We start from the raw sequence: 21576 nt of genomic DNA on the forward strand, positions 1-21576 counted from the left end.
TGTCCTTCATATATATATCCATTTTAAGTAGGTTCCATGCATAAACCTCTGTAAATGACCTTGTTTGAGAAAGAAAAACAGGAATAGCCTTCTTTTGCAGAGTCAAGGCCAAAATGGTATTTTTGCTATAAAATGAATTCCTTCAGTCAAAACAAGTTCAAACTAATTTGTCCTTCATATTTATCAATTCTAAGTAGGTTCCATGCATAAACCTCTTTAAATGACCTTGTATGAGAAAGAAAAACAGGAATAGCCTTCTTTTGCGGAATTAAGACGAAATTCGGATTTTTGCTTATAAACACATATTCCTTCATTCAAAAGAAGTTCAAACTAATTTGTCCTGTATATATATGAATTCTAAGTAGGTTCCATGCATAAACCTGTTTAAATGACCTTGTTTGAGAAAGAAAAACAGGAATAGCCTTCTTTTGCGGAATTAACCCTTGTGTGGTGTTCGGGTCTGTGGGACCCGTTTTCATTTTTTATTGATAGAAAAATGATACAATTAATTAATTTTTCAAACTCAGACTCACTGGCCTTGGCTCATTTTCTGTGAAGAACATATATCAGAATAAATTTTTAATGACCACACACCGTACACCCCCCCTACACATTTCTATTACATATAAGATGTTCGGGTCCACTGGACCCAGGGCTAAAAGAAGTGTGGAAATTGATGTTCTGTGTACCTACAATCTGTCCACCTCCTGTCTGGGCCTGCTGTTACTGTGTGTGTGTGTTTGCGTGTGCGTGTGTGCGTGCGTGTGAGTGACAGAGAGAGTTTCTGCACCTGCGGTTCCCACACAAGTTTGCAACATTTTTACAAAATTCAAGCATCAACACTCAACACATCAAGCATCTACTCTTGTTTACCCGCACATTTGACCCTCTGTCTTGCGGGAAACTTTATTTCCTCCCACTCTATCTGCTACAAATTGGAGGCGGGACACTATAAATATAGCTTTGCCAGTGTGGTTTCTAATCACAACCGATCAAGATGGCCAAAGGATCTCTGCGCAGAGGCATTTTAAGTAGGTTCCATGCATAAACCTCTTTAAATGACCTTGTTTGAGAAAGAAAAACAGGAATAGCCTTCTTTTGCGGAGTTAAGGCCAAAATGGTATTTTTGCTATAAAATGAATTCCTTCAGTCAAAACAAGTTCAGACTAATTTGTCCTTCATATCTATCAATTCTAAGTAGGTTCCATGCATTAACCTCTTTAAAAGACCTTGTATGAGGAAGAAAAACAGAAATAGCCTTCTTTTACGGAGTTAAGGCCAAAATGGTATTTTTGATATAAAATGAAATCCTTCAGTCAAAACACGTTCAAACTAATTTGTCCTTCATATATATCAATTCTAAGTAGAATCCATGCATAAACCTCTTCAAATGACCTTGTATGAGAAAGAAAAACAGGAATAGCCTTCTTTTGCGGAATTAAAGCCAAATTGGTATTTTTGCTATAAAATGAATTCCTTCAGTCAAAACAAGTTCAAACTAATTTGTCCTTCATATATATATCCATTTTAAGTAGGTTCCATGCATAAACCTCTGTAAATGACCTTGTTTGAGGAAGAAAAACAGAAATAGCCTTCTTTTACGGAGTTAAGGCCAAAATGGTATTTTTGATATAAAATGAAATCCTTCAGTCAAAACAAGTTCAAACTAATTTGTCCTTCATATATATCAATTCTAAGTAGGTTCCATGCATAAACCTCTTCAAATGACCTTGTATGAGAAAGAAAAACAGGAATAGCCTTCTTTTGCGGAGTTAAGGCCAAAATGGTATTTTTGCTATAAAATGAATTCCTTCCGTCAAAACAAGTTCAAACTAATTTGTCCTTCATATATATCCATTTTAGGTAGGTTCCATGCATAAACCTCTTTAAATGACCTTATTTGAGAAAGAAAAACAGGAATAGCCTTCTTTTGCGGAGTTAAGGCCAAAATGGTATTTTTGCTATAAAATGAATTCCTTCAGTCAAAACAAGTTCAAACTAATTTGTCATTCACATATATCAATTCTAAGTAGGTTCCATGCATAAACCTCTTTAAATGACCTTGTATGAGAAAGAAAAACAGGAATAGCTTTCTTTTGTGGAATTAAGATGAAATTCGGATTTTTGCTTATAAACACCAATTCGTTCAGTCAAAACAAGTTCAAACTCCTATGTCCTTCATATATATCCATTTTAAGTAGGTTCAATGCATAAACCTCTTTAAATGACCTTGTTTGAGTAAGAAAAACAGGAATAGCCTTCCTTTTGCAGAGTTAAGGCCAAAATGGTATTTTTGCTATAAAATGAATTCCTTCATTCAAAACAAGTTCAAACTAATTTTTCCTTTATATATATCAATTCTAAGTAGGTTCCATGCATAAACCTCTTTAAATGACCTTGTTTGAGAAAGAAAAACAGGAATAGCCTTCTTTTGCAGAGTTAAGGCCAAAATGGTATTTTTGCTATAAAATGAATTCCTTCATTCAAAACAAGTTCAAACTAATTTTTCCTTTATATATATCAATTCTAAGTAGGTTCCATGCATAAACCTCTTTAAATGACCTTGTTTGAGAAAGAAAAACAGGAATAGCCTTCTTTTGCGGAATTAAGATGAAATTCGGATTTTTGCTTATAAACACCAATTCCTTCAGTCAAAACAAGTTCAAACTAATTTGTCCTTCATATATATCAATTCTAAGTAGGTTCCATGCATAAACCTCTTTAAATGACCTTGTATGTGAAAGAAAAACAGGAATAGCCTTCTTTTGCGGAGTTAAGGCCAAAATGGTATTTTTGCTATAAAATGAATTCCTTCAGTCAAAACAAGTTCAAACTAATTTGTCCTTCATATATATATCAATTCTAAGTAGGTTCCATGCATAAACCTCTTTAAATGACCTTGTATGAGAAAGAAAAACAGGAATAGCCTTCTTTTGCGGAGTTAAGACGAAATTTGGATTTTTGCTTATAAACACATATTCCTTCATTCAAAACAAGTTCAAACAAATTTTTCCTTTATATATATCAATTCTAAGTAGGTTCCATGCATAAACCTCTTTAAATGACCTTGTTTGAGAAAGAAAAACAGGAATAGCCTTACTTTTGCGAGTTAAAGCCAAATTGGTATTTTTGCTATAAAATGAATTCCTTCAGTCAAAACAAGTTCAAACTAATTTGTCCTTCATAAATATATATTCTAAGTAGGTTCCATGAATAAACTTCTTTAAATGAGATTGTATGAGAAAGAAAAAACAGGAATAGCCTTCTTTTGCGAGTTAAGGCCAAAATTGGTATTTTTGCTATAAAATGAAATCCTTCAGTCAAAACAAGTTCAAACTATTTTGTCCTTCATATATATGAATTCTAAGTAGGTGCCATGCATAAACCTCTTTAAATGACCTTGTATGAGAAAGAAAAACAAGAATAGCCTTCTTTTGCGGAGTTAAGGCCAAAATGGTATTTTTGCTATAAAATGAATTCCTTCAGTCAAAACAAGTTCAAACTAATTTGTCCTTCATATATATATCAATTCTAAGTAGGTTCCATGCATAAACCTCTTCAATTGACCTTGTATGAGAAAGAAAAACAGGAATAGCCTTCTTTTGCGGAGTTGACGAAATTCGGATTTTTGCTTATAAACACATATTCCTTCATTCAAAACAAGTTCAAACTAATTTTTCCTTTATATATATCAATTCTAAGTAGGTTCCATGCATAAACCTCTTTAAATGACCTTGTTTGAGAAAGAAAAAAAGGAATAGCCTTACTTTTGCGAGTTTAAGCCAAATTGGTATTTTTGCTATAAAATGAATTCCTTCAGTCAAAACAAGTTCAAACTAATTTGTCCTTCATATATATCATTTCTAAGTAGGTTCCATGAATAAACCTCTTTAAATGACCTTGTTTGAGAAAGAAAAACAGGAATAGCTTTCTTTTGCGGAATTAAGATGAAATTCGGATTTTTGCTTATAAACACATATTCCTTCAGTCAAAACAAGTTCAAACTAATTTATCCTTCACATATATCAATTCTAAGTAGGTTCCATGCATAAACCTCTTTAAATGACCTTGTTTGAGAAAGAAAAACAGGAATAGCCTTCTTTTGCGGAATTAAGATGAAATTCGGATTTTTGCTTATAAACACATATTCCTTCAGTCAAAACAAGTTCAAACTAATTTATCCTTCACATATATCAATTCTAAGTAGGTTCCATGCATAAACCTCTTTAAATGACCTTGTTTGAGAAAGAAAAACAGGAATAGCCTTCTTTTGCGGAATTAAGATGAAATTCGGATTTTTGCTTATAAACACCAATTCCTTCAGTCAAAACAAGTTCAAACTCCTATGTCCTTCATATATATCAGTTCTAAGTAGGTTCCATGCATAAACCTCTTTAAATGACCTTGTATGAGAAAGAAAAACAGGAATAGCCTTCTTTTGCGGAGTTGACGAAATTCGGATTTTTGCTTATAAACACATATTCCTTCATTCAAAACAAGTTCAAACTAATTTTTCCTTTATATATATCAATTCTAAGTAGGTTCCATGCATAAAACTCTTTAAATGACCTTGTTTGAGAAAGAAAAAAAGGAATAGCCTTACTTTTGCGAGTTTAAGCCAAATTGGTATTTTTGCTATAAAATGAATTCCTTCAGTCAAAACAAGTTCAAACTAATTTGTCCTTCATATATATCAATTCTAAGTAGGTTCCATGAATAAACCTCTTTAAATGACCTTGTTTGAGTAAGAAAAACAGGAATAGCCTTCCTTTTGCAGAGTTAAGGCCAAAATGGTATTTTTGCTATAAAATGAATTCCTTCATTCAAAACAAGTTCAAACTAATTTTTCCTTTATATATATCAATTCTAAGTAGGTTCCATGCATAAACCTCTTTAAATGACCTTGTATGAGAAAGAAAAACAGGAATAGCCTTCTTTTGCGGAGTTAAGACGAAATTTGGATTTTTGCTTATAAACACATATTCCTTCATTCAAAACAAGTTCAAACTAATTTTTCCTTTATATATATCAATTCTAAGTAGGTTCCATGCATAAACCTCTTTAAATGACCTTGTTTGAGAAAGAAAAACAGGAATAGCCTTACTTTTGCGAGTTAAAGCCAAATTGGTATTTTTGCTATAAAATGAATTCCTTCAGTCAAAACAAGTTCAAACTAATTTGTCCTTCATAAATATATATTCTAAGTAGGTTCCATGAATAAACCTCTTTAAATGAGATTGTATGAGAAAGAAAAAACAGGAATAGCCTTCTTTTGCGAGTTAAGGCCAAAATGGTATTTTTGCTATAAAATGAAATCATTCAGTCAAAACAAGTTCAAACTATTTTGTCCTTCATATATATGAATTCTAAGTAGGTGCCATGCATAAACCTCTTTAAATGACCTTGTATGAGAAAGAAAAACAAGAATAGCCTTCTTTTGCGGAGTTAAGGCCAAAATGGTATTTTTGCTATAAAATGAATTCCTTCAGTCAAAACAAGTTCAAACTAATTTGTCCTTCATATATATATCAATTCTAAGTAGGTTCCATGCATAAACCTCTTCAATTGACCTTGTATGAGAAAGAAAAACAGGAATAGCCTTCTTTTGCGGAGTTGACGAAATTCGGATTTTTGCTTATAAACACATATTCCTTCATTCAAAACAAGTTCAAACTAATTTTTCCTTTATATATATCAATTCTAAGTAGGTTCCATGCATAAACCTCTTTAAATGACCTTGTTTGAGAAAGAAAAAAAGGAATAGCCTTACTTTTGCGAGTTTAAGCCAAATTGGTATTTTTGCTATAAAATGAATTCCTTCAGTCAAAACAAGTTCAAACTAATTTGTCCTTCATATATATCAATTCTAAGTAGGTTCCATGAATAAACCTCTTTAAATGACCTTGTTTGAGTAAGAAAAACAGGAATAGCCTTCCTTTTGCAGAGTTAAGGCCAAAATGGTATTTTTGCTATAAAATGAATTCCTTCATTCAAAACAAGTTCAAACTAATTTTTCCTTTATATATATCAATTCTAAGTAGGTTCCATGCATAAACCTCTTTAAATGACCTTGTTTGAGAAAGAAAAACAGGAATAGACTTCTTTTGCGGAATTAAGATGAAATTCGGATTTTTGCTTATAAACACATATTCCTTGAGTCAAAACAAGTTCAAACTAATTTATCCTTCACATATATCAATTCTAAGTAGGTTCCATGCATAAACCTCTTTAAATGACCTTGTTTGAGAAAGAAAAACAGGAATAGCCTTCTTTTGCGGAATTAAGATGAAATTCGGATTTTTGCTTATAAACACCAATTCCTTCAGTCAAAACAAGTTCAAACTAATTTGTCCTTCATATATATCAATTCTAAGTAGGTTCCATGCATAAACCTCTTTAAATGACCTTGTATGAGAAAGAAAAACAGGAATAGCCTTCTTTTGCGGAGTTAAGACGAAATTTGGATTTTTGCTTATAAACACATATTCCTTCATTCAAAACAAGTTCAAACTAATTTTTCCTTTATATATATCAATTCTAAGTAGGTTCCATGCATAAACCTCTTTAAATGACCTTGTTTGAGAAAGAAAAACAGGAATAGCCTTACTTTTGCGAGATAAGGCCAAATTGGTATTTTTGCTATAAAATGAATTCCTTCAGTGAAAACAAGTTCAAACTCATTTGTCCTTCATATATATAGATTCTATATAGGTTCCATGTATAAAACCTCTTTAAATTACCTTGTTTTGTGAAGAAAAACAGGAAAAGCCTTACTTTTGCAAGATAAGGCCAAATTGGTATTTTTGCTATAAAATGAATTCCTTCAGTCAAAACAAGTTCAAACTCCTTTGTCCTTCATATATATCAATTCTAAGTAGGTTCCATGCATAAACCTCTTTAAATGACCTTGTATGCGAAAGAAACACAGGAATAGCCTTCTTTTGCGGAATTAAGACGATATTCGGATTTTTGCTTATAAACACCAATTCCTTCATTCAAAACAAGTTCAAACTCCTTTGTCCTTCATATATACCAATTCTAAGTAGGTTCCATGCATAAACTTCTTTAAATGACCTTGTTTGAGAAAGAAAAACAGGAATAGCCTTACTTTTGCGAGATAAGGCCAAATTGGTATTTTTGCTATAAAATAAATTCCTTCAGACAAAACAAGTTCAAACTCATTTGTCCTTCATATATATACATTTTAAGTAGGTGCCATGCATAAACTTCTTTAAATGACCTTGTTTGAGGAAGAAAAACAGGAAAAGCCTTACTTTTGCGAGATAGGGCCAAATTGGTATTTTTGCTATAAAATCAATTCCTTCAGTCAAAACAAGTTCAAACTCCTTTGTCCTTCATATATATCAATTCTAAGTAGATTCCATGCATAAACCTCTTTAAATTACCTTGTTTGGTGAAGAAAAACAGGAATAGTCTTACTTTTGCGAGTTAAAGCCAAATTGGTATTTTTGCTATAAAATGAATTCCTTCAGTCAAAACAAGTTCAAACTCCTTTGTCCTTCATATATATCACTTCTAAGTAGGTTCCATGCATAAACCTCTTTAAATGACCTTGTAGGCGAAAGAAACACAGGAATAGCCTTCTTTTGCGGAATTAAGACGATATTCGGATTTTTGCTTATAAACACCAATTCCTTCAGTCAAAACAAGTTCAAACTCCTTTGTCCTTCATATATACCCATTCTAAGTAGGTTCCATGCATAAACTTCTTTAAATGACCTTGTTTGAGAAAGTAAAACAGGAATAGCCTTACTTTTGCAACATAAGGCCAAATTGGTATTCTTGCTATAAAATGAAATCGTTCAGTCAAAACAAGTTCAAACTCCTTTGTCCTTTATATATATCAATTCTAAGTAGGTTCCATGTATAAAACCTCTTTAAATTACCTTGTTTGGTGAAGAAAAACAGGAATAGTCTTACTTTTGCGAGATAAGGCCAAATTGGTATTTTTGCTATAAAATGAATTCCTTCAGTCAAAACAAGTTCAAACTCCTTTGTCCTTCAAATATATAAATTCTAAGTAGGTTCCATGCATAAACCTCTTTAAATGACCTTGTTTGAGAAAGAAAAACAGGAATAGCCTTACTTTTGCGAGATAAGGCCAAATTGGTATTTTTGCTATAAAATGAAATCCTTCAGTCAAAACAAGTTCAAATTCCTTTGTCCTTCATATATATCAATTCTAAGTAGATTCCATGCATAAACTTCTTTAAATGACCTTGTATGCGAAAGAAACACAGGAATAGGCTTCTTTTGCGGAGTTAAGACGATATTCGGATTTTTGCTTATAAACACCAAATCCTTCAGTCAAAACAAGTTCAAAGTCCTTTGTCCTTCATATATACCCATTCTAAGTAGGTTCCATGCATAAACTTCTTTAAATGACCTTGTTTGAGAAAGAAAAACAGGAATAGCCTTACTTTTTCAAGATAAGGCCAAATTGGTATTTTTGCTATAAAATGAATTCCTTCAGTCAAAACAAGTTCAAACTCATTTGTCCTTCATATATATACATTCTAAGTAGGTGCCATGCATAAACCTCTTTAAATGACCTTGTTTGAGAAAGAAAAACAGGAAAAGCCTTACTTTTGCGAGATAAGGCCAAATTGGTATTTTTGCTATAAAATGAATTCCTTCAGTCAAAACAAGTTCAAACTCCTTTGTCCTTCATATATATCAATTCTAAGTAGATTCCATGCATAAACCTCTTTAAATTGCCTTGCTTGGGGAAGAAAAACAGGAATAGCCTTACTTTTGCGAGATAAGGCCAAATTGGTATTTTTGCTATAAAATGAAATCCTTCAGTCAAAACAAGTTCAAACTCCTTTGTCCTTCATATATATAGATTCTATATAGGTTCCATGTATAAAACCTCTTTAAATTACCTTGTTTGGTGAAGAAAAACAGGAATAGTCTTACTTTTGCGAGATAAGGCCAAATTGGTATTTTTGCTATAAAATGAATTCCTTCAGTCAAAACAAGTTCAAACTCCTTTGTCCTTCATATATATCAATTCTAAGTAGATTCCATGCATAAACCTCTTTAAATTGCCTTGCTTGGGGAAGAAAAACAGGAATAGCCTTACTTTTGCGAGATAAGGCCAAATTGGTATTTTTGCTATAAAATGAAATCCTTCAGTCAAAACAAGTTCAAACTCCTTTGTCCTTCATATATATAGATTCTATATAGGTTCCATGTATAAAACCTCTTTAAATTACCTTGTTTGGTGAAAAAAAACAGGAATAGTCTTACTTTTGCGAGATAAGGCCAAATTGGTATTTTTGCTATAAAATGAATTCCTTCAGTCAAAACAAGTTCAAACTCCTTTGTCCTTCATATATATCAATTCTAAGTAGATTCCATGCATAAACTTCTTTAAATGACCTTGTAAGCGAAAGAAACACAGGAATAGCCTTCTTTTGCGGAATTAAGACGATATTCGGATTTTTGCTTATAAACACCAATTCCTTCATTCAAAACAAGTTCAAACTCCTTTGTCCTTCATATATACCAATTCTAAGTAGGTTCCATGCATAAACCTCTTTAAATGACCTTGTTTGAGAAAGAAAAACAGGAATAGCCTTAATTTTGCGAGATAAGGCCAAATTGGTATTTTTGCTATAAAATGAATTCCTTCAGTCAAAACAAGTTCAAACTCCTTTGTCCTTCATATATATAGATTCTATATAGGTTCCATGTATAAAACCTCTTTAAATTACCTTGTTTGGTGAAGAAAAACAGGAATAGCCTTACTTTGGGGAGTTAAGACGATATTCGGATTTTTGCTTATAAACACCAATTCCTTCAGTCAAAACAAGTTCAAACTCCTATGTCCTTCATATATACCCATTTTGAGTAGGTTCCATGCATAAACTTCTTTAAATGACCTTGTTTGAGAAAGAAAAACAGGAATAGCCTTACTTTTGCGAGATAAGGCCAAATTGGTATTTTTGCTATAAAATGATATCCTTCAGTCAAAACAAGTTCAAACTCCTTTGTCCTTCATATATACCCATTCTGAGTAGGTTCCATGCATAAACTTCTTTAAATGACCTTGTTTGAGAAAGAAAAACAGGAATAGCCTTACTTTTGCAAGATAAGGCCAAATTGGTATTTTTGCTATAAAATGAAATCCTTCTGTCAAAACAAGTTCAAACTCCTTTGTCCTTCATATATATCAATTCTAAGTAGGTTCCATGTATAAAACCTCTTTAAATTACCTTGTTTGGGTAAGAAAAACAGGAATAGCCTTACTTTTGCGAGATAAGGCCAAATTGGTATTTTTGCTATAAAATTAAATCCTTCAGTCAAAACAAGTTCAAACTCCTTTGTCCTTCATATATATCAATTCTAAGTAGGTTCCATGCATAAACCTCTTTAAATGACCTTGTATGCGAAAGAAACACAGGAATAGCCTTCTTTTGCGGAATTAAGACGATATTCGGATTTTTGCTTATAAACACCAATTCCTTCAGTCAAAACAAGTTCAAACTCCTTTGTCCTTCATATATACCCATTCTAAGTAGGTTCCATGCATAAACTTCTTTAAATGACCTTGTTTGAGAAAGAAAAACAGGAATAGCCTTACTTTTGCGAGATAAGGCCAAATTGGTATTTTTGCTATAAAATGAAATCCTTCAGTCAAAACAAGTTCGTACTCCTTTGTCCTTTATATATACCCATTCTAAGTAGGTTCCATGCATAAACTTCTTTAAATGACCTTGTTTGAGAAAGAAAAACAGGAATAGCCTTACTTTTGCAAGATAAGGCCAAATTGGTATTTTTGCTATAAAATGAAATCCTTCAGTCAAAACAATTTCAAACTCCTTTGTACTTTATATATATCAATTCTAAGTAGGTTCCATGTATAAAACCTCTTTAAATTACCTTGTTTGGGGAAGAAAAACATGAATAGCCTTACTTTTGCGAGATAAGTCCAAATTGGTATTTTTGCTATAAAATGAATTCCTTCAGTCAAAACAAGTTCAAATTCCTTTGTCCTTCATATATGTAGATTCTATATAGGTTCCATGTATAAAACCTCTTTAAATTACCTTGTTTGGTGAAGAAAAACAGGAATAGTCTTACTTTTGCGAGACAAGGCCAAATTGGTATTTTTGCTATAAAATGAATTCCTTCAGTCAAAACAAGTTCAAACTCATTTGTCCTTCATATATATCAATTCTAAGTAGGTTCCATGCATAAACTTCTTTAAATGACCTTGTTTGAGGAAGAAAAACAGGAAAAGCCTTACTTTTGCGAGATAAGGCCAAATTTGTATTTTTGCTATAAAATGAATTCCTTCAGTCAAAACAAGTTCAAACTCCTTTGTCCTTCATATATATCAATTCTAAGTAGATTCCATGCATAAACCTCTTTAAATTAACTTGCTTGCGGAAGAAAAACAGGAATAGCCTTACTTTTGCGAGATAAGGCCAAATTGGTATTTTTGCTATAAAATGAATTCCTTCAGTCAAAACAAGTTCAAACTCCTTTGTCCTTCATATATATAGATTCTCTATATGTTCCATGTATAAAACCTCTTTAAATTACCTTGTTTGGTGAAGAAAAACAGGAATAGTCTTACTTTTGCGAGATAAGGCCAAATTGGTATTTTTGCTATAAAATGAAATCCTTCAGTCAAAACAAGTTCAAACTCCTTTGTCCTTCATATATATCAATTCTAAGTAGGTTCCATGCATAAACCTCTTTAAATGACCTTGTATGCGAAAGAAACACAGGGATAGCCTTCTTTTGCGGAGTTAAGACGATATTCGGATTTTTGCTTATAAACACCAATTCCTTCAGTCAAAACAAGTTCAAACTCCTTTGTCCTTCATATATACCCATTCTAAGTAGGTTCCATGCATAAACTTCTTTAAATGACCTTGTTTGAGAAAGAAAAACAGGAATAGCCTTACTTTTGCGAGATAAGGCCAAATTGGTATTTTTGCTATAAAATGAAATCCTTCAGTCAAAACAAGTTGAAACTCCTTTGTCCTTCATATATATAGATTCTAAGTAGATTCCATGCATAAACCTCTTTAAATTAACTTGCTTGGGGAAGAAAAACAGGAATAGCCTTACTTTTGCGAGATAAGGCCAAATTGGTATTTTTGCTATAAAATGAATTCCTTCAGTCAAAACAAGTTCAAACTCCTTTGTCCTTCATATATATAGATTCTATATAGGTTCCATGTATAAAACCTCTTTAAATTACCTTGTTTGGTGAAGAAAAACAGGAATAGTCTTACTTTTGCGAGATAAGGCCAAATTGGTATTTTTGCTATAAAATGAAATCCTTCAGTCAAAACAAGTTCAAACTCCTTTGTCCTTCATATATATACATTCTAAGTAGGTGCCATGCATAAACCTCTTTAAATGATCTTGTTTGAGGAAGAAAAACAGGAAAAGCCTTACTTTTGCGAGATAAGGCCAAGTTGGTATTTTTGCTATAAAATGAATTCCTTCAGTCAAAACAAGTTCAAACTCCTTTGTCCTTCATATATATAGATTCTATATAGGTTCCATTTATAAAACCTCTTTAAATTACCTTGTTTGGTGAAGAAAAACAGGAATAGTCTTACTTTTGCGAGATAAGGCCAAATTGGTATTTTTGCTATAAAATGAATTCCTTCAGTCAAAACAAGTTCAAATTCCTTTGTCCTTCATATGTATCAATTCTAAGTAGATTCCATGCATAAACCTCTTTAAATTACCTTGCTTGGGGAAGAAAAACAGGAATAGCCTTACTTTTACGAGATAAGGCCAAATTGGTATTTTTGCTATAAAATTAAATCCTTCAATCAAAACAAGTTCAAATTCCTTTGTCCTTCATATGTATCAATTCTAAGTAGATTCCATGCATAAACCTCTTTAAATGACCTTGTATGCGAAAGAAACACAGGAATAGCCTTCTTTTGCGGAGTTAAGACGATGTTCGGATTTTTGCTTATAAACACCAATTCCTTCAGTCAAAACAAGTTCAAACTCCTTTGTCCTTCATATATACCCATTCTAAGTAGGTTCCATGCATAAACTTCTTTAAATGACCTTGTTTGAGGAAGAAAAACAGGAAAAGCCTTACTTTTGCGAGATAAGGTCAAATTGGTATTTTTGCTATAAAATGAATTCCTTCAGTCAAAACAAGTTCAAACTCCTTTGTCCTTCATATATACCCATTCTAAGTAGGTTCCATGCATAAACCTCTTTAAATGACCTTGTTTGAGTAAGAAAAAAAGGAAAAGCCTTACTTTTGCGAGATAAGGCCAAATTGGTATTTTTGCTATAAAATGAAATCCTTCAGTCAAAACAAGTTCAAACTCCTTTTTCCTTCATATATATCAATTCTAAGTAGGTTCCATGCATAAACCTCTTTAAATGACCTTGTATATGAAAGAAACACAGGAATAGCCTTCTTTTGCGGAGTTAAGACGATATTCGGATTATTGCTTATAAACACCAATTCCTTCAGTCAAAACAAGTTCAAACTCCTTTGTCCTTCATATATACCCATTCTAAGTAGGTTCCATGCATAAACTTCTTTAAATGACCTTGTTTGAGAAAGAAAAACAGGAATAGCCTTACTTTTGCGAGATAAGGCCAAATAGGTATTTTTGCTATAAAATGAAATCCTTCAGTCAAAACAAGTTCAAACTCCTTTGTCCTTCATATATATCAATTCTAAGTAGGTTCCGTGTATAAAACCTCTTTAAATTATCTTGTTTGAGAAAGAAGAACAGGAATAGCCTTACTTTTGCGAGATAAGGCCAAATTGGTATTTTTGCTATAAAATGAATTCCTTCAGTCAAAACAAGTTCAAACTCCTTTGTCCTTCATATATATAGATTCTATATAGGTTCCATGTATAAAACCTCTTTAAATTACCTTGTTTGAGAAAGAAAAACAGGAATAGCCTTACTTTTGCGAGATAAGGCCAAATTGGTATTTTTGCTATAAAATGAATTCCTTCAGTCAAAACAAGTTCAAACTCATTTGTCCTTCATATATATACATTCTAAGTAGGTTCCATGCATAAACCTCTTTAAATGACCTTGTTTGAGAAAAAAAAACAGGAATAGCCTTACTTTTGCGAGATAAGGCCAAATTGGTATTTTTGCTATAAAATGAAATCCTTCAGTCAAAACAAGTTCAAACTCCTTTGTCCTTCATATATATAGATTCTATATAGGTTCCATGTATAAAACCTCTTTAAATTACCTTGTTTGGTGAAGAAAAACAGGAATAGTCTTACTTTTGCGAGATAAGTCCAAATTGGTATTTTTGCTATAAATGAATTCCTTCAGTCAAAACAAGTTCAAACTCCTTTGTCCTTCATATATATAGATTCTATATAGGTTCCGTGTATAAAACCTCTTTAAACTACCTTGTTTGAAAAAGAAAAACAGGAATAGCCTTACTTTTGCGAGATAAGGCCAAATTGGTATTTTTGCTATAAAATGAATTCCTTCAGTCAAAACAAGTTCAAACTCATTTGTCCTTCATATATATCCATTCTAAGTAGGTTCCATGCATAAACTTCTTTAAATGACCTTGTTTGAGAAAGAAAAACAGGAATAGCCTTACTTTCGCGAGATAAGGCCAAATTGGTATTTTTGCTATAAAATGAATTCCTTCAGTCAAAACAAGTTCAAACTCCTTTGTCCTTCATATATATAGATTCTATATAGGTTCCGTGTATAAAACCTCTTTAAATTACCTTGTTTGAGAAAGAAAAACAGGAATAGCCTTACTTTTGCGAGATAAGGCCAAATTGGTATTTTTGCTATAAAATAAAATCCTTCAGTCAAAACAAGTTCAAACTCCTTTGTCCTTCATATATATCAATTCTAAGTAGGTTCCATGTATAAAACCTCTTTAAATTACCTTGTTTGGGGAAGAAAAACAGGAATAGCCTTACTTTTGCGAGATAAGGCCAAATTGGTATTTTTGCTATAAATGAATTCCTTCAGTCAAAACAAGTTCAAACTCCTTTGTCCTTCATATATATCAATTCTAAGTAGATTCCATGCATAAACCTCTTTAAATTAACTTGCTTGGGGAAGAAAAACAGGAATAGCCTTACTTTTGCGAGATAAGGCCAAATTGGTATTTTTGCTATAAAATGAAATCCTTCAGACAAAACAAGTTCAAACTCCTTTGTCCTTCATATATACCCATTCTAAGTAGGTTCCATGCATAAACCTCTTTAAATGACCTTGTTTGAGGAAGAAAAAAAGGAAAAGCCTTACTTTTGCGAGATAAGGCCAAATTGGTATTTTTGCTATAAAATGAAATCGTTCAGTCAAAACAAGTTCAAACTCCTTTGTCCTTCATATATATCAATTCTAAGTAGGTTCCATGCATAAACCTCTTTAAATGACCTTGTATGCGAAAGAAACACAGTGATAGCCTTCTTTTGCGGAGTTAAGACGATATTCGGATTTTTGCTTATAAACACCAATTCCTTCAGTCAAAACAAGTTCAAACTCCGTTGTCCTTCATATATACCCATTCTAAGTAGGTTCCATGCATAAACTTCTTTAAATGACCTTGTTTGAGAAAGAAAAACAGGAATAGCCTTACTTTTGCGAGATAAGGCCAAATAGGTATTTTTGCTATAAAATGAAATCCTTCAGTCAAAAGAAGTTCAAACTCCTTTGTCCTTTATATATACCCCATTCTAAGTAGGTTCCATGCATAAACCTCTTTAAATGACCTTGTTTGAGAAAAAAAAACAGGAATAGCCTTACTTTTGCGAGATAAGGCCAAATTGGTATTTTTGCTATAAAATGAAATCCTTCAGTCAAAACAAGTTCAAACTCCTTTGTCCTTCATATATATCAATTCTAAGTAGGTTCCATGTATAAAACCTCTTTAAATTACCTTGTTTGGGGAAGAAAAACAGGAATAGCCTTACTTTTGCGAGATAAGGCCAAATTGGTATTTTTGCTATAAATGAATTCCTTCAGTCAAAACAAGTTCAAACTCCTTTGTCCTTCATATATATAGATTCTATATAGGTTCCATGTATAAAACCTCTTTAAATTACCTTGTTTGGTGAAGAAAAACAGGAATAGTCTTACTTTTGCGAGTTAAGGCCAAATTGGTATTTTTGCTATAAAATGAATTCCTTCAGTCAAAACAAGTTCAAACTCATTTGTCCTTAATATATACCCATTCTAAGTAGGTTCCATGCATAAACCTCTTTAAATGACCTTGTTTGAGGAAGAAAAACAGGAAAAGCCTTACTTTTGCGAGATAAGGCCAAATTGGTATTTTTGCTATAAAATGAAATCCTTCAGACAAAACAAGTTGAAAGTCCTTTGTCCTTCATATATATAAATTCTAAGTAGGTTCCATGCATAAACCTCTTTAAATGACCTTGTATGCGAAAGAAACACAGGAATAGCCTTGTTTTGCGGAGTTAAGACGATATTCGGATTTTTGCTTATAAACACCAATTCCTTCAGTCAAAACAAGTTCAAACTCCTTTGTCCTTCATATATACCCATTCTAAGTAGGTTCCATTAATAAACTTCTTTAAATGACCTTGTTTGAGAAAGACAAACAGGAATAGCCTTACTTTTGCGAGATAAGGCCAAATTGGTATTTTTGCTATAAAATCAAATCCTTCAGACAAAACAAGTTGAAACTCCTTTGTCCTTCATATATATCAATTCTAAGTAGGTTCCATGCATAAACCTCTTTAAATGACCTTGTATGCGAAAGAAACACAGGGATAGCCTTCTTTTGCGGAGTTAAGACGATATTCGGATTTTTGCTTATAAACACCAATTCCTTCAGTCAAAACAAGTTCAAACTCCGTTGTCCTTCATATATACCCATTCTAAGTAGGTTCCATGCATAAACTTCTTTAAATGACCTTGTTTGAGAAAAAAAAACAGGAATAGCCTTACTTTTGCGAGATAAGGCCAAATTGGTATTTTTGCTATAAAATGAAATCCTTCAGTCAAAACAAGTTCAAACTCCTTTGTCCTTCATATATATCAATTCTAAGTAGGTTCCATGTATAAAACCTCTTTAAATTACCTTGTTTGGGGAAGAAAAACAGGAATAGCCTTACTTTTGCGAGATAAGGCCAAATTGGTATTTTTGTTATAAATGAATTCCTTCAGTCAAAACAAGTACAAACTCCTTTGTCCTTCATATATATAGATTCTATATAGGTTCCATGTATAAAACCTCTTTAAATTACCTTGTTTGGTGAAGAAAAACAGGAATAGTCTTACTTTTGCGAGATAAGTCCAAATTGGTATTTTTGCTATAAATGAATTCCTTCAGTCAAAACAAGTTCAAACTCCTATGTCCTTCATATATATAGATTCTATATAGGTTCCGTGTATAAAACCTCTTTAAACTACCTTGTTTGAGAAAGAAAAACAGGAATAGCCTTACTTTTGCGAGATAAGGCCAAATTGGTATTTTTGCTATAAAATGAATTCCTTCAGTCAAAACAAGTTCAAACTCATTTGTCCTTCATATATATCCATTCTAAGTAGGTTCCATGCATAAACTTCTTTAAATGACCTTGTTTGAGAAAGAAAAACAGGAATAGCCTTACTTTCGCGAGATAAGGCCAAATTGATATTTTTGCTATAAAATGAATTCCTTCAGTCAAAACAAGTTCAAACTCCTTTGTCCTTCATATATATAGATTCTATATAGGTTCCGTGTATTAAACCTCTTTAAATTACCTTGTTTGAGAAAGAAAAACAGGAATAGCCTTACTTTTGCGAGATAAGGCCAAATTGGTATTTTTGCTATAAAATAAAATCCTTCAGTCAAAACAAGTTCAAACTCCTTTGTCCTTCATATATATCAATTCTAAGTAGGTTCCATGTATAAAACCTCTTTAAATTACCTTGTTTGGGGAAGAAAAACAGGAATAGCCTTACTTTTGCGAGATAAGGCCAAATTGGTATTTTTGCTATAAATGAATTCCTTCAGTCAAAACAAGTTCAAACTCCTTTGTCCTTCATATATATCAATTCTAAGTAGATTCCATGCATAAACCTCTTTAAATTAACTTGCTTGGGGAAGAAAAACAGGAATAGCCTTACTTTTGCGAGATAAGGCCAAATTGGTATTTTTGCTATAAAATGAAATCCTTCAGACAAAACAAGTTCAAACTCCTTTGTCCTTCATATATACCCATTCTAAGTAGGTTCAATGCATAAACCTCTTTAAATGACCTTGTTTGAGGAAGAAAAAAAGGAAAAGCCTTACTTTTGCGAGAGAAGGCCAAATTGGTATTTTTGCTATAAAATGAAATCGTTCAGTCAAAACAAGTTCAAACTCCTTTGTCCTTCATATATATCAATTCTAAGTAGGTTCCATGCATAAACCTCTTTAAATGACCTTGTATGCGAAAGAAACACAGGGATAGCCTTCTTTTGCGGAGTTAAGACGATATTCGGATTTTTGCTTATAAACACCAATTCCTTCAGTCAAAACAAGTTCAAACTCCGTTGTCCTTCATATATACCCATTCTAAGTAGGTTCCATGCATAAACTTCTTTAAATGACCTTGTTTGAGAAAGAAAAACAGGAATAGCCTTACTTTTGCGAGATAAGGCCAAATAGGTATTTTTGCTATAAAATGAAATCCTTCAGTCAAAAGAAGTTCAAACTCCTTTGTCCTTTATATATACCCCATTCTAAGTAGGTTCCATGCATAAACCTCTTTAAATGACCTTGTTTGAGAAAAAAAAACAGGAATAGCCTTACTTTTGCGAGATAAGGCCAAATTGGTATTTTTGCTATAAAATGAAATCCTTCAGTCAAAACAAGTTCAAACTCCTTTGTCCTTCATATATATCAATTCTAAGTAGGTTCCATGTATAAAACCTCTTTAAATTACCTTGTTTGGGGAAGAAAAACAGGAATAGCCTTACTTTTGCGAGATAAGGCCAAATTGGTATTTTTGCTATAAATGAATTCCTTCAGTCAAAACAAGTTCAAACTCCTTTGTCCTTCATATATATAGATTCTATATAGGTTCCATGTATAAAACCTCTTTAAATTACCTTGTTTGGTGAAGAAAAACAGGAATAGTCTTACTTTTGCGAGATAAGGCCAAATTGGTATTTTTGCTATAAAATGAATTCCTTCAGTCAAATCAAGTTCAAACTCATTTGTCCTTAATATATACCCATTCTAAGTAGGTTCCATGCATAAACCTCTTTAAATGACCTTGTTTGAGGAAGAAAAACAGGAAAAGCCTTACTTTTGCGAGATAAGGCCAAATTGGTATTTTTGCTATAAAATGAAATCCTTCAGACAAAACAAGTTGAAAGTCCTTTGTCCTTCATATATATAAATTCTAAGTAGGTTCCATGCATAAACCTCTTTAAATGACCTTGTATGCGAAAGAAACACAGGAATAGCCTTGTTTTGCGGAGTTAAGACGATATTCGGATTTTTGCTTATAAACACCAATTCCTTCAGTCAAAACAAGTTCAAACTCCTTTGTCCTTCATATATACCCATTCTAAGTAGGTTCCATTAATAAACTTCTTTAAATGACCTTGTTTGAGAAAGACAAACAGGAATAGACTTACTTTTGCGAGATAAGGCCAAATTGGTATTTTTGCTATAAAATGAAATCCTTCAGACAAAACAAGTTGAAACTCCTTTGTCCTTCATATATATCAATTCTAAGTAGGTTCCATGCATAAACCTCTTTAAATGACCTTGTATGCGAAAGAAACACAGGGATAGCCTTCTTTTGCGGAGTTAAGACGATATTCGGATTTTTGCTTATAAACACCAATTCCTTCAGTCAAAACAAGTTCAAACTCCGTTGTCCTTCATATATACCCATTCTAAGTAGGTTCCATGCATAAACTTCTTTAAATGACCTTGTTTGAGAAAAAAAAACAGGAATAGCCTTACTTTTGCGAGATAAGGCCAAATTGGTATTTTTGCTATAAAATGAAATCCTTCAGTCAAAACAAGTTCAAACTCCTTTGTCCTTCATATATATCAATTCTAAGTAGGTTCCATGTATAAAACCTCTTTAAATTACCTTGTTTGGGGAAGAAAAACAGGAATAGCCTTACTTTTGCGAGATAAGGCCAAATTGGTATTTTTGCTATAAATGAATTCCTTCAGTCAAAACAAGTTCAAACTCCTTTGTCCTTCATATATATAGATTCTATATAGGTTCCATGTATAAAACCTCTTTAAATTACCTTGTTTGGTGAAGAAAAACAGGAATAGTCTTACTTTTGCGAGATAAGTCCAAATTGGTATTTTTGCTATAAATGAATTCCTTCAGTCAAAACAAGTTCAAACTCCTTTGTCCTTCATATATATAGATTCTATATAGGTTCCGTGTATAAAACCTCTTTAAACTACCTTGTTTGAGAAAGAAAAACAGGAATAGCCTTACTTTTGCGAGATAAGGCCAAATTGGTATTTTTGCTATAAAATGAATTCCTTCAGTCAAAACAAGTTCAAACTCATTTGTCCTTCATATATATCCATTCTAAGTAGATTCCATGCATAAACCTCTTTAAATTAACTTGCTTGGGGAAGAAAAACAGGAATAGCCTTACTTTTGCGAGATAAGGCCAAATTGGTATTTTTGCTATAAAATGAAATCCTTCAGACAAAACAAGTTCAAACTCCTTTGTCCTTCATATATACCCATTCTAAGTAGGTTCCATGCATAAACCTCTTTAAATGACCTTGTTTGAGGAAGAAAAAAAGGAAAAGCCTTACTTTTGCGAGATAAGGCCAAATTGGTATTTTTGCTATAAAATGAAATCGTTCAGTCAAAACAAGTTCAAACTCCTTTGTCCTTCATATATATCAATTCTAAGTAGGTTCCATGCATAAACCTCTTTAAATGACCTTGTATGCGAAAGAAACACAGGGATAGCCTTCTTTTGCGGAGTTAAGACGATATTCGGATTTTTGCTTATAAACACCAATTCCTTCAGTCAAAACAAGTTCAAACTCCGTTGTCCTTCATATATACCCATTCTAAGTAGGTTCCATGCATAAACTTCTTTAAATGACCTTGTTTGAGAAAGAAAAACAGGAATAGCCTTACTTTTGCGAGATAAGGCCAAATAGGTATTTTTGCTATAAAATGAAATCCTTCAGTCAAAAGAAGTTCAAACTCCTTTGTCCTTTATATATACCCCATTCTAAGTAGGTTCCATGCATAAACCTCTTTAAATGACCTTGTTTGAGAAAAAAAAACAGGAATAGCCTTACTTTTGCGAGATAAGGCCAAATTGGTATTTTTGCTATAAAATGAAATCCTTCAGTCAAAACAAGTTCAAACTCCTTTGTCCTTCATATATATCAATTCTAAGTAGGTTCCATGTATAAAACCTCTTTAAATTACCTTGTTTGGGGAAGAAAAACAGGAATAGCCTTACTTTTGCGAGATAAGGCCAAATTGGTATTTTTGCTATAAATGAATTCCTTCAGTCAAAACAAGTTCAAACTCCTTTGTCCTTCATATATATAGATTCTATATAGGTTCCATGTATAAAACCTCTTTAAATTACCTTGTTT

The sequence above is a fragment of the Odontesthes bonariensis genome, chromosome 6 (genome assembly GCF_027942865.1).
Source record: "Odontesthes bonariensis isolate fOdoBon6 chromosome 6, fOdoBon6.hap1, whole genome shotgun sequence".
NCBI classification, from domain to species: Eukaryota; Metazoa; Chordata; class Actinopteri; order Atheriniformes; family Atherinopsidae; genus Odontesthes; species Odontesthes bonariensis.